The 14,636-nt window shown below is 45.4% G+C and overlaps 1 protein-coding gene across 1 annotated transcript in view; it reads right to left on the reverse strand.

Annotated features, from left to right (window-relative positions):
* BGN (biglycan) overlaps nucleotides 1-14,038 on the reverse strand; it is a 74,791-nt gene extending 60,753 nt beyond the window's left edge. The window contains exon 1 of the mRNA XM_081953116.1: nucleotides 13,607-14,038. The gene's annotated coding sequence lies outside the window, so the exon portion shown is untranslated. The remainder of the gene's footprint in view (nucleotides 1-13,606) is intronic.
* Between the last annotated feature and the right edge of the window lie 598 nt (nucleotides 14,039-14,636).

A 14,636-nucleotide genomic window follows, 5' to 3' on the forward strand; every position in this document is an offset into this window, starting at 1 on the left:
TTTTTCTTGTTTTAAACATGTTGGAAGAAGCTTTTTTTTGGTTATTTTTTACTTTTGTGGCAAGCCTTTCTTCATTGTGAGCCTTAGCTTTCCTTACTTCATCCTTACAGGCTTGGGATATTTGCTGATATTCTGCCTTAGTTATGTCCCCCTCTTTCCACTTTTTATACTTAACTTTTTTGTCTTTCAATTTGTCAGAGAGTTCTTTATGCAACCATGCTGGTTTCTTTTGGGAGCTGTTATTTTTCTTCTTCATTGGTATTGTGCTAGACTGAGCTTTTGTCATTCTCATTTTTCAAAATTTCCCAAGCTTCTTGAGTTGTTTTCCCCTTGAGGATTCTCATCCATGGAATCCTTCCCAAGCTTTCTCTAAGTTTATTGAAATTAGCTCTCTTAAAGTCTAAAATTCTAGTTTGACTTCTTTCTACTACTTGTGTTTGCGTAATGTTGAATTCCAATATTGCATGATCACTTGCCCCCAGGGTTCCTATGGCTTCAACACCTTCTATCATTTCCTCTCTGTTGGTGAGAATTAAGTCTAATATGGCCGATCCCCTTGTTCCCTTCTCTACGTCAAAGATCACAATAGTGGTGGGCAACATATGGAGTATCTGACATCCTTTTAAGTTTTCCTGTGGGGTTCAGATTGACAACCCTGGGGATAAAGAGGGTAAGTCTTCACCTGCTGGCTTCCTCTCAGAAAAAGGACAAACATCTGATCAATTGGCAATTGGAAGCCTAACTGTTTGGGAGAAGAGGTGTTGAGGGAGACGAGTAATTTAGTTAAAGGTAATGTTGATTTTCAAAATCATTTTGTTAGGCATGCCACTCTGAAAGTTTGGAATAAAACAAGACTGACTTTAAAAGGACCTTTGGGACAACCATGACCTGGACGACTGAGAATCTCCATAGAAACTGACTCCTAAAGTTCCTTCATGATTGTCATCCCAAGAAGCATTTTTCAGGAGAGAAATGACAACCTAACAACCTTGGTTGACTTATGCTGATTTATTCACTTTTTCTGAAGGAGAAACAAAGTTAAGAACCAGAGAAAATCTGGAAAAGGAGGACCAAGTTTGTTAATAATTTGTTTCTTCACAGTTAATAGCCTCCTCTTCCTGTCCCACCAGACTCAAGGACCCCATTCCCACATTTTTCTATTTAGAAATGATTAATTGTGCAAGCACCACAGCAGCTCACTGGGCCCTTATAATTCCATTATAATTTAGCTTGTAAAGCTGAAAAAAAAGGAAAATGCTTTGATCATTTGTAAGGCTCAAGACCTCTGTCCGTTCACTAAGACCTTCCCCCACTTTGAAGTTTACAGTGTGTCAACATAATGCCTTTACAATGCTAGTCCTCAGTCCAGCACCTCAAATATCTTATGTTTTCATGTGTCAGAATGGCGGTGCAATATGCCCCTAGAAGCAGAAGTGTGAGGTAGGCAAGTTTGGTTCAATTGTTGGTTTTTACAGCATATCACCCCTTTTTTTTCCCAAAGGGTAGACTAGGAGGCGGGATGTTCCTCTCTGTTTCAAGAAGTCATCTCTCGAATGCAGTAATACTATTGGTCCCACCTTCTGCTACTCAAATTGCTCCACCCCTTACCTGCTCAGGGACTGCTTGTTATCTAATTTAAATAATAGCCCTGAATCTGACACTGCCTCATCACAGCCACTAGGTATATAGAATGTATAGCTCTTTATTTAAAGTTACCAAGATGTAGGCATGACCAAAGGTGCATTAGACGGTACAGATGTTCTTCTATCTGGTCACCAGCTCTCTGTACTGACTGTTTTGCTTTTTCATTCCCTATCTATCCAAATTATAATCTGTTTGATCTTGCTCAGTTAATTAAAAAAAATATAGACACATCTTCTGACTGGAAACCATTTACAGTATGTACTTTTTGCTAAAACTATAAAAAAAAACAAATTTGTGATTTATGGGTTTGAGAAATAGCAAGGGTTGAATAAGGAAAAAAGAAAGCCGCAATATAACTATAGAGAGGATGAAATATAAATGCAATTACTGTAACTGCTAAAAAGACCAGAAACTGCTTTTTATATCTCTTTTTTCTTCTTTCTTTTCTACCTTTTCTCTTTCATTTCTTGCTTATTCACTTCCCCATTTACTTTTTTGTTCTTTAAATTTGTATTATTTTTTCTCTGTAAAAAATCTTTTCAATCAAAGTATACCATAGTACCAAAAAATTGTAGATACATTTTTATGATTAAGGCTTGATTTCCTGTAAGTTTTTTCATTTCATATCATAAAGTATGCAATGCCCAGATAGGATGTCAGAAGAGGAGTAGACAACCTGGGAAAGCCAAACCATTGTCTTGCAATTCAAGAATATCGGGCCCACTCTATTCAGGCTGCAGCCTCCTGGTTGGTGTTTGCTTGCTGGTGATTTATAAAGCCCGAGGGTCTGGAAAGAGTGTGCATGCATCTGGAATTGCTGCAGATGTAGGACAGGAATTGTTGATGCAAACAGCCAATGTTAAGACGGCATGATTTTATTCCAACTCAAGTGGGGGGGGGAGCATGGAATCGCAGGAGAAAGGGCCTAGAAAGGGAAAACAGAGCTATTCCAGTGACTTGCCCCATGCTGTGAATGTCGAAGTAAGAACTAATAAGAGTTGAACTTTCTCATCAGCCTTGAGAACTGGCAATTCCAAGTTCTCTTTTCTTTCTTGTTTGTTTAACTTTTAACACACTTTGACAGTAATAGGGAGGAATGTTATAAGGAATGCAATATAAAGAAATGTAAACGTGGGAGCTTTCCAAACAAGGGTTTTATTGTGTGTTTGCCCTATTGCTTGGAATACTACTCTCCAGTAAGTGTGTGTATACACAGATGTGTGCGTAGACTTTATCCTCTGCCTTTGGAATACGCCTGTGTTTTCCCACTGCTTTGTTGGCCTTTTTAATTCTGACAAAAAATGATCTTCTATGGATGGAAACGTGGACTAGGAAACATCATATTTTTGGCTGGAAAAGGTGTAGAAAAGTTCATACACGTAGTCCTTGCTTAACTAAAACAAATTGGACAAACAACTCCATTGCTAAGCAACCCAGTTGTTGAACAAGACATCACGTGACTGCGGCTTGCAATTTTATTGATGATTTCTTCACTGCAGTAACTCTGCTTGTCAGAAGCTGGCTGGGAAGCATGCAAATAGCAACCATGCACAAGATGCTGCACAGGTCATAAATGCTTGTTGGTTGCAAACACCCAAATCTCAAATAGCCGGTCGTAAGGATGTTCTGACAATGGTAAGGGCAATGACCAGTCATAAAGTTACTTTTTCAGTGCCATTGCAACTTTGAATGGTCACTGGAAGCTCCTTTGGGAGAATTGTGATGGAGGACTTTGAGTATTACCCATCAAAAGCCAATGACTAGCTATTCCATCTTTTTCTCTTTAGCAGATTTGAGACCAGGCTTGGTCTGTGTTCTGACCTAGGCTTCCCAAGATCATGAAGCAGACTCCTCATCCCGATAAAACCTCTTTTATTTAGGTTAAAGGGAATTCCTCTCCAGCAAAGTCCTGGCAAACAGTCTTTCATTTCACAACTACAGATCTTTATCAGGCTTGGAGAGGTACCAGGCTGATATCTTCCAAATGCCACGCTGTAGCAGCAATTACTTGGCAAGAAGTCAGGAACTGATCTTCACCCTAATAAACTAAACTAATTGTCTCCTGAAAACCCCCTTCCTCTTTTGCTCCTGTTTATTCCCTATGGGAGGGGCTATTCACCATCCATCTGTGGCTTTACTCCCGAGTCAGCCCTTGTTTCTCAGCTGTTCCCTTCTCCTGGCAGCTCCGTGCACGCGCACATCAGGAACAGGCTCCAGCTGTTCTTCTGCCCCACTGATCTCCGATTCCAAAGGCAGCTGATAACTGTCGGATAGCCCTGGCCCCATCTCTGCCTCCAATGCAAAGCACTCCTCAGAGCCTTCCCCAGACTCCAGGACTGGCCCATGTTCCTCCCCAACCTCCTCACTGTCCGAATCTGCTGCCAGCTCCACTGGCTGCTGGTGGGTCACAACAATCTGTTCTGGGTAGGAAAAGAAGATTATGCAAAGTGGAGAACCCCTGGAATGAGTGACTTTTAATTCAACCTTAGCCAAAGCACAGACTCCTGGGCTAATTGGAAGTTCTCCCTTGCACTCTTGGTGCCCTGTTGCAGAGCTATTTTGCAATTGTTATTTATTTCAACGACACTTTCTCAGCAGCCTTTTGGAGTGGAATGTGCTCTCCATGATTGTTAATTAGAGCGTGTAGGGGTGGACTTCCTGCAACCAATGATCTTGGACCAGCCTTGAACATGTTCACATTTTGGCCCCGATGTTGCACTTTCCCCAAATATCATGCAGTGCTCTACATGAAGCTGTCAATTACAGGCATTTCCCCCTGCGGCTGCCACTATGTCAGAGCCAGATTCTGCTTTTCATTAATAGAGGTGAAGAGTTTTGATTCCTACTCTCATCTGCACTGCAGCCCAGCAAACCTCTCCCTATTTCCAACCTAAAGTATAAAAATTGGAGCTTGCCTTTCAAATAATTTGGCTCCTTGTCCATACAAAATGCTCATTTAGGGTCTGAACTTTATTTTTAAGAATAGTGCCAGTTGGAAGACAATGGCAACATGTGCACCAGCAACCAGCTGGCTACGACACTGGAATATTCCAGATTGCTGTAATGTGAGGGTGGGAAAACATGTTGAAAAGGGAGGATAAGTTGCTCTGGTTGGGTGAAAGGAACTATTAGAAAATAAATGCAGATCTATTTTGTTGTTTCACATCTCCTGCATGAGGCTTCCTTTGGACCTCTCTTTGCTGCTATGCTGCAACATTCTGCATCCATACTGGAGGCAAGAAATTATGCCAGCAAAGCACTGAGTATTCCCACCGCTGATCCCCATCCTGCCTCTGCTGCCCTTTTCACAATCACTGCAGTCCCCTGGTTTTCCCTCCCTCAACGGCAGTGATGGGTTCCTACCAGTTCAGCCTGGTAGTGGTATGGCGGCCTGGATCGCTGGAACCGGCAGCGACCCAGGCCTGCCACGCCCCCGAACCAGTTCTCCGGTCACCGCCGCCATCTTGTTTTTTAGTTCTGCGCATGCGCAGAACAATTTTAAATGAATTGCGCATGCCCGCATCCAGCGTGCGCACGAGCAAACCGGCATTAAAGCCATCCGGAACCCACCCCTGCTCCAAGGCATGAGTGAGAAAGCCTCCTCAGTCTTGTTATACATCTTGAAGCTGCCCTTAAGATAGTGTCAGAATACAGGTAGTCCTCAACTTATGGCCACAACTGAGCCCAACATCTGGCTTCCCTATTGATTTTGCTTGTCAGAACATCGCAAAAGGGGGTCACATGAGCCCGGGACACGTCAACCGTCATAAATATGAGTCAGTTATCAAGCATTTGAATGTTGTTCATGTTGACCGTGTGGATGCCACAATAGCCGTAAGTGTGGAAAATGGTCATAACTCACTTTTTTTCGTGCCACTGTAACTTTGAACGGTCGCTAAATTAACTGTTGTAAGTCGAGGACTACCTGTATATAAAGGGGAGGGCAGATCTGCTAACCCAGGTACGGCTCAGGATGTCTCAATACAACCTTATATTAAAGGTTGGAAATAAAAAGAGGACGAGGTCGTGGGGATGCAACAAAAACAAGATAGCTTGATTAGGTATTACCGCTATTTGCAATTCTTATTATGGTTGCATCATGGTTAAGTACAATTGGGACAAAGAATTTCATGACTCCCCTGTGGGGGAACCATTTCCAGCTGACACTATAGAAGAAGAATATGGAAGCCTATCTCTGAGTTTCAAGAGACAATTTTGTGGTGGGTGTGGAACAGGTGATAGCTTAATGTTGGTGCATTTGTTTTCCAATTTCTGCCATCTCCAATTAAAAATGTTCAAATAGAAGACCTTGAAGCAACTGTAGGAATTATGATTAATAATGATAGGCCAAATGGACTAATAATCAGAAAGATTCCTGTGTTTTCAAACTATGTTTCTTTTTGAGTGATTTTTTTTTACAGCTGGCAATATTCCTTGATTTGTTTACTTGTCACTTGGAATGCTTCTTGTTAGGATGAGTCGTTAGTCCATACAGCAGAAACCGGTTGCATTGCTCATCAAGAAATGATGCTTATCCAATGTTCCGTGTGAATTGTGTGCGTGTTTGAATCAATCCCTAAGCCTAAGTAATTCACAGGTTGTTATGAAGACAGAAGGAATAACGCCTCCCCACAAGCTCTTGGAAGAAAGGTGGAATATATATGTGTGATAAATAAATCAGCTTGAAATGTTGACGTAGCATGAGAATGATGTGCATAATTAGACTATGCTCATATTGGATAAAGAAATTAGTCACTATTGCTGCATTTCTTGCTTTTTTAATGACTTCCTCCATTCCGAACAAATTCTACTTATACTCAAGATATCTTCTCCTTCTGTAGGATGTTCAGTCTGAAATTCTAGGCATACTTACCTATATTATATTTAACAGGGCTTTCTTTGAGTTGACAAGTCTAGATTAACATGAAATTCAATGGTGAAAAGAGTAAGGTTCTACATTTAGGCAAGAAAAACGAAATGCACAGGTACAGTATAGGTCCGTGATGGCGAACCTATGGCACGCGTGCCACAAGCGGCACACGGAGCCATTTGTCAGGGCACGCGAGGCTGAGTTCACCTTTTTAAAAGCTATTTTTCGCCTTCCCCAGGCTCCAGAGGCTTTATAGGAGCCTGGGGAGGGCGAAAAGAGCCTCCCCCGCCCCCCCGGAGGCTTCAGGGAACGTCCCGAGGCTTCCCTGACGCCTTCGGAGCGCTTAAAACCAACCTCCGAGCAACCCGGAAGTGACTTCCGGGTTGCTCGGATGGTCGTTTTAAGCGCTCCGAAGGCTTCAGGGAAGCCTCGGGACGGTCCCTGAACAGGCACGAGACGTGCGTTTCCATCGCCCGGGCCCAGATCGCCTCCACTGCGCGGCGCCTCAGGCTCGGCGTCCTTGCGCCCGGCCTTCACATCGCTGCCGCCACCGCCGCCACCACCGCTAGGACGCCGCCCTCGCCTCCTCCTCCTCCTCCTCTAGCCGCGCCATCGCAAGGATTAAAGTGAAAGGGGGCGGGGGCGGGGAAAGCGAAGGGGGCTTTGTTGTCCTCCTTCTCCTCCTCCTTTCCCCCACCGGCTTGAACGCGGCGCCGGGGCCCAGCAGGCAGCGAACAAGTCGGAGCCTGCCGACTGGAGGAAGAGGGTGAGAGGCGGGTCCTGTGAACGGGGGCAGCAGCGGCGACAATAGTCGTAACTTACCGGCTCGCCGCCCTGCCTGGGAGACAAAGGAGGGGAAAGGCGGCAGGCAGCCGAGTTGCGACTATTGTCGCCACTGCTGCCGCCGTTCACAGGACCCCCCTCTCACCCTCTTCCTCCAGTCGGCAGGCTCCGACTCGTTCGCTGCCTGCCGGGCCCCGGCGCCGCGTTCGAGCGTTCCGTGAAGCCTCCGGGGGGGCGGGGGAGGCTCTTTTCGCCCTCCCCAGGCTCCTATAAAGCCTCTGGAGCCTGGGGAAGGCGAAAAAATCATGCAAAGCCCCCTTCGCTTTCCCCGCCCCCACCCCCTTTCGCCTTAATCCTTGCGATGGCGCGGCTAGAGGAGGAGGAGGAGGAGGAGGCGAGGGCGGCGCAGCTGAAGCCTGACGGACTTCCCTTCGGCCGACCCCGTCCTAGCGGCGGTGGCGGGGGTGGCGGCAGCGATGTGAAGGCCGGGCGCAAGGACGCCGAGCCTGAGGCGCCGCGCGGTGGAGGCGATCCGGGCCCGGGCGATGGAGATGCACGTCTCGTGCCTGTTCAGGGACCGCCCCGAGGCTTCCCTGAAGCCTTCAGAGCGCTTAAAACGACCATCCGAGCAACCCGGAAGTCCGGGTTGCTCGGAGGTTGGTTTTAAGTGTTCCGAAGGCTTCAGGGAAGCCTCCGGACGTTCCCTGAAACCTCCGGGGGTGGCGGGGAGGTTTTAAGTGTTCCGAAGGCTTCAGGGAAGCCTCCAGACGTTCCCTGAAACCTCCGGGGGTGGAGGGGAGGTTTTAAGTGTTCCGAAGGCTTCAGGGAAGCCTCCGGACGTTCCCTGAAACCTCCGGGGGTGGTGGGGAGGTTTTAAGTGTTCCGAAGGCTTCAGGGAAGCCTCCGGACGTTCCCTGAAGCCTCCGGGGGGGCGGGGGGGCTCTTTTCGCCCTCCCCAGGCTCCTATAAAGCCTCTGGAGCCTGAGGAAGGTGAAAAAATCATGCAAAAATGGGCGCGTTGTGCGCGCATGCGCACTGGGGGCGCGTTGCATTATGGGTGCGGCACACCCGCACACGACCCCCCCCCGCGCTCCCCCCACTTGTGGCACGCGAGCCAAAAAAGGTTCGCCATCGCTGGTATAGGTGGTACCTTGCTCAATAGTAGTAACTGTGAGAGGGATCTTGGAGTCCTAGTGAACAACCAATTAAATAGGAGCCAGCAATGTGCAGCAGCTGCCAAGAAAGCCAACACAGTTCTAGGCTACATAAACAGAGGGATAGAATCAAGATCACGTGAAGTGTTAATGCCACTTTATAATGCCTTGGTAAGGCCACACTTGAAATACTGCACTCAGTTTTGGCCGCCATGATATAGAAAAGATGTGAAGACTCTAGAAAGAGTACAGAGAAGAGCAACAAAGATGATTAGGGGACTGGAGACTAAAACAAATGAAGAACGGTTGCAGGAACTGGGTATGTTTAGTTTAATGAAAAGAAGGACTAGGGGAGACATGATAGCAGTGTTCCAATATCTCAACAGTTGCCACAAAGAAGAAGGAGTCAAACTATTTTCCAAGGCACCTGAGGGTAGAACAAGAAGCAATGGGTGGAAACTAATCAAGGAGAGAAGCAACTTAGAACTGAGGAGAAACTTCCTGACAGTGGAACAGCTTGCCTCCAGAAGTTGTGAATGCCCCAACACTGGAAGTCTTTAAGAAGATGTTGGATAGCCATTTGTCTGAAACGGTATAGGGCAGGGGTGGCGAACACGCGGCTCGCGAGCCGCATGCGGCTCGCGGCCAAAATAAATGAGGCTCTTTGCCTCTTACCATTATTTAGTATACTGTGGCTCGGATCGCGCGCTAAACCCGGAAGTACGGTCGACGCTTGCCTGCGCTCCACCAGCTCTGAGCTGGTCGTCGCGTCGACCGTACTTCCGGGTTTATCTCAACAGCGCCCTCTGCTGTTGAGATAAACCAAAAAAATAATGCTTCAAAGTCTAGCACAGTTGCTGCAGGATTCCGGTGAGGTTCTAATGATTGCTCAAATTAATAATAATGGTTGCATATTGAAGCTCTGGGTTCAGGAGCAGCAGAGTTTTAAATAGGAGAAAACATTTAATTGAATTTCCATGGTTAGTATATTTCCCAAAATTCTACGAGTGTTTTTCTCACAGCCTGTAATTGTAATAGATATCAAAGATAATCCAAACTCATATATATATTATAATACATATATTAGGTTAAAGGAAGATAATATTAGGACCAGGCTTTACCCATGTATAGGTTGTACTCGATTTACAATCACAATCTCGTCACTGAGCAAAGCAGTCATTAAGCGAGATATGTGACTGCTTTGTTTAATGACTGCAAGTGTGGCATTCCTGGTTGTGGTCATCAAGTAATCTTGTAGGTTGTTAGGTGGACAGAGATTCCACTTATTTATGGATTTAAAAGTTATACAGCAGCTCTAATGGGTTTATAAAAATTTATAACAAAAAACACCTGACTGAGCATGTTATATTATGTGTTTAATATATTATTGTTAAAATTATATGCTTTTGTGTGAGTGTTTGTCTGTTTTGGCAGGTCACTGCGTGGTGTGGCTCTCTGACTCTCTCAGTTTAAAATTTTGGCTCTTTTTGTCGAACTTGTTCGCCACCCCTGGTATAGGGTTTCCTGCCTAGGCAGGGGGTTGGACTAGAAGACCTCCAAGGTCCCTTCCAACTCTGCTATTGCATTGTAACAGTGTGTCAGCCTACTGCAATGGCGAGTGTATAGTTAAAGCACTCAATTTGTAGATTCAGTGTCCCTGGCCTTTTCTTCCCTAGTGATTTGTGATATCTTATAGTGGTAGCCATCATCCCTGTGCTAAAGCCTGCCTTTGTTACTGTTGTACTACAAGTCATAATGCTTGGATGAGGCTGAAAGTCATTTTGGGAGAAAGGCAAATTTTAATTCCAAATTAATTGCAACTTAAAGCCTCAAAGCTTTGGTTCCAATGTCACCTCCCTCATTCTTAGCCATGGCACCACAGCAACATGTTACTTACTCATTTCTCTGTTAGATTTATAACCCACTTTCCTACAAGGTCAGGAGATTAAGGCGGCCTCCATAGCACTCCTGCATCTCAAATTTACTCCCATGAAAACAATCCTCTGAACCTGTAAGGATATTTTGCAAGATTGCAGGGATGTTTTAAAGGGGTCCAAATAAAACACAACACCACAGAGATATGGTATGCCTTTAAAAAAAAAACTAGAAGAGTGGGAAAGAACATAGGACTGAGATATTAGGTACACAATGCCGGACAAATTGGTCTCTCCCCTATGATGTAAGGAGAGAGAAAAAATGGGGACAGAATTCAAGTGTCAGGACCATTCAGGACTATGGCTGCCAGCTTCAACCAGTGGATCCTAGAATCCATCCCGGTGTCCTGATTCCAGCCGTGACAATGTGGCCTTCGGTACAATCATGGGAGAAGGGGAAAAAATGGCAACTGGAAAAACCAAGTACAGGATTGACTGACCAACACAGCTCTGGAACAATCAAATTAAAAATAAGAACCCTGTGGGGGGTGGGAGGGGGAAAATGCCACGTGCTATGGGTCAGAGGAGCCCGTGTGGCTTTAACATCTGTGGCTGTGTGGAGCCAGCTTGAGGATTCTAATGGCAGGCAGTGGGTCATGCCTGCCAGCTCAGCAAGCAGCGAGCTGCCAAGGGAATTGCTCGGCCAAGAAAGGCAGAGTTGGCGCAAGGATACAGACTTGGCAAGCAGGCATATAGTTTTTCTCCCAGGCAGCCTTTCCTCCACAAGCCGGCTGGATCTGCTCTCCCAAAAATGGAGGCAACAACAAGGAGCTGTGTGTGCTTTCCACATCTGTTGGTCTAAGCTCTTCTGCCACTCCCCTCTTGCCTTATCTGCGAAAGCCACCAAGTCTTCCCTGCTATCTCCCTTTTTAGCTGGATGCCTCTCCTGTGTTAACCTTGGATCAGCTCAGTTCATCTTAATTTTCTCCCTCTTATTCTCTCTTTCTAACATCTATAACCACCTTCCCCACCTCTCCGGTGCTTGATCCGCTAAAAGGATTGAGGAGGCTTTGCTTAAACTGGCAGACATTGCGGGTTTCCGATCCTCCTGGAGGCCTCCTTGTATAATTGCTTCCAAGGGTGGGAATAGGAAGCTCCTGGAGACACTGCTGGCTTTACAGTTCCAGTTTGCAAACATTTATGCTGGCTATGAATGAAAAACTCTTCCAGCCTCCTCTGCTCATGTTTCGACTCACACTGGACAAATCCAAGACAGCTTGAATTTAAGAAAAGTTTTTTTTTAATGCTATGCTAAATTGAGAAATTACAGAGGAGAATACAGGGTGTCTCTGTATACCCTTAGCAAAAGATGTGGGGGACTCCGTGTTATCCCCTTGGCAAGATAGGCGGCAAATAAATTTAACAATAAATATCTGTCTCTATGCTCTCCAAGTACCAGAAAGATCTGGTGCTGATTGGCTAGGGAGGATAAAAACCAGAAGAGTAACGAATCAAAGAACAGCAATCAAACAGAAAGTTAGACAAATAAAAGTGCTCTTTTATAGCTTGCAACCCCGTGTGTCGTTTAGGGAAGTTGTCCCTGCAAGATGGAATGGGAGGCTAAATGACTCCACAAGGGGCTTAGATGGGGAAGGCAGTGACTTGGAAGCTAGTTAAAATTGCCATGACCAGAAGCAGGACATCTCTGAATATGAGAGATTGAAGAAAAATGTCAGGGGAAGGCAGTTTCTGCCCTTCTGGTGAGCTTTGCAGAGTCCTCTGGCTGCTCCTGGGATACGATCAAATCTGGACCAAAAGGCGCTCTTCTGATGGCCAATCTTGCATAATTGCAAGTGGGGCTAGAGGGCGCTAGAGTCAATGAGCAGATCTGAGGCTCTCTTTTCATGGGAACTCAGAAAGACCCTTTGGAGCTGCATCCCCCCCCCAAAAAAAATCCACCCTTCATTTTAATTTTAACTTATTCGTTTGCAGAGGCTGAGAATGGGAGATTGCATGAGATGGAAAAAACACAAAAGCGAAAGGAATAAAAGAGAAGTGCTTTCAAAACCCTTGGAAAGTCCTGCTTTAGAAAAAGTCTGGTACATTCAGTTCACTTCTCTCTTTGGATACAAGGAGTTTGGGCATGGACACCTTTGATATATTAGCTAGATAAGCACAAATATAGCTCCAGATACAATTCCATACTTCCAGCTTAGTTGATTATGGGAATTGTTGAGGATTACCCCAGCCAGTTCACACATTTACTCTGTTGCAGAAAATCTATACCTAGAAATAAGAAAGATCCATATTCAGGGGTTTCCGCTCCTACTGGGATCTAAGACAAAAAGATAGATGAACATGCACAACTTCTACCCCACAATATATGCTATTTTTCCTCACTTCTTCAAGGCTGAACTCCCCAGTGAATTAGACCTTGCCATCTTGTCTCCAACTCAGCCGCACCTAAGTGCAGACCAAGCACAGTGTTTGAGATGACAGTCCCAAATTCTCTTCTTAGTAGGGTTTGAGCCATCCTTCAAAAAAGTTGGAGACGCACCATAAAGGAGCCTGAATGAAGTGTGGCTAGCTGCTGAGATTCCTTGTGTTACACTCCTATCGTAGTTCCTTTCCAGCTACAACACAGGGGTTCCCTGAAAGATCTTCCAGGGAGCGAGAATGAAACAATCAAATAAGTCTTACAAGGTTAGACAGCTGCCAAGTAGATGAAAGGAAACCTGAGAATAAGGGAGCTTAAGAGCAAGCTGTTAACAGTAGGATTCTCATCAGTTTATGGGGAGGGGGAGCAAAATGTAGGGAATGACAACTGGAGAGAACAATTCCACCCCTTATGTACACATGAAATGTATGCGGCTGGAGAAAGGGTGGGTGAGAAGTAGATATGCAGGACTCTTACAATTTATTCCTAAGAGCGTAAGAGCAGTGATCTCTAATAGTTAGAGCGGGGGGGGGGCAGAGACAGAGTGATGGGATGGTAAATGGAACAGAGTGGATTTTTAAAAATATATATAGGGAGGAGGAACTTCTACTGGAGTTAGAGTAAAAGAACATTGTGGCTTAAGTTGAGGGTGAAAGCAAAGGATCTAAAAATTCAAATTCCCAGTTTCTGCTGGTTCCGTGGCTGAAATTCCTGTGTGGTCCACTGCATTTAATCCATTTGCCCCAAAGACTCTCCAAGAGAGAGAACAAAAAAAACAAAAACCCACCAAACTTTGGAAAGTGACTTAAGAGAAGAGAAAGGGAAGGGGAAAAAGAAAAAGTACCTTCAGATCAGAGTTTGGTCCTCAGAATCACACCTTGAAGCAGATCTTTCTTTTCCACCCAAGCGCCTTCTCCTTGGCTGCCTTGTTAAAGTCCGTCTTTTTTTTCTGTTCCTCCGCTTGTTTTTTGTGTGTTTCCCCCCCTCTTTGCCAGCAGACTGGAGCTGTGTGTGTGTCAAGCCTTTCGCAGGACTGGAGGAGGCTGTACTGTACTAGAGGGGATTGAGAGGGGTTGACTTCCTTGTAGGCAAGCTGGTTTCAATGAGGTACAGAGCTCACACACACGCTCGCACACACGCACACACACACACACACAAATGACTTCAGGGGCTGAACCATCATGTGGTTTCCATCAACCACCTGCCAAAAAAGGGGGGGGAAATTAAAAGAGAGAGAAAAAACCGCTCAACCTCAAGGATGGAAGTTTTCAGCCACTTCTCTCCTCCTCTCCAAAATGACAGACTTTTTCGCCTGTTCTTTTCAAAGTAGTCACAAGGGTTAGTGGGTTGGGAGGACAGCAAGGAGACAAAACTGGTCGCAAAAAAAAAAGTTGTTGGGGAAAGGAGGGGGGACAACACAACAAAAAATTCTCTCTGACTTGGTGGCGCCAGAAAGGATGGCTTTTGTGTTGGTTTAAGGCCATGCAAAATATTTGTCTTCCCTGACTGGGAGAGCCTGGCTTGTGATAAACATAGAAGAAAGGAAGCCATCTTGTTGGTAAAGAAATGGTTTTGTGCTTTGAAGAAACAATAAATGGAAGAAGATAAACAATAAAGGGGGTGAGGGGAAGTCCTGGGATACGAAAGGATGAGAAATAAGAATATAGTACAAGGGGGGTGGGGGGAGATGGATCGTTGATTATACAGCATGCTTTATATAGAATAACGATGGAGAGGCTTAGGGTGAGGTATAGTAATTCATTGGAGTGCAGCTTCTAGCAGCCCAGAGTAACTAATGGCTGTTGGACATGGATGAGAGGAATAGTAATTAACAATATCCAGAGGGCCCTTTTCCCCTCCTCTCCCTGGGAGGC

The sequence above is a fragment of the Natrix helvetica genome (genome assembly GCF_964273705.1).
Source record: "Natrix helvetica genome assembly, chromosome: 1".
In the NCBI taxonomy this organism is placed as follows: domain Eukaryota; kingdom Metazoa; phylum Chordata; class Lepidosauria; order Squamata; family Natricidae; genus Natrix; species Natrix helvetica.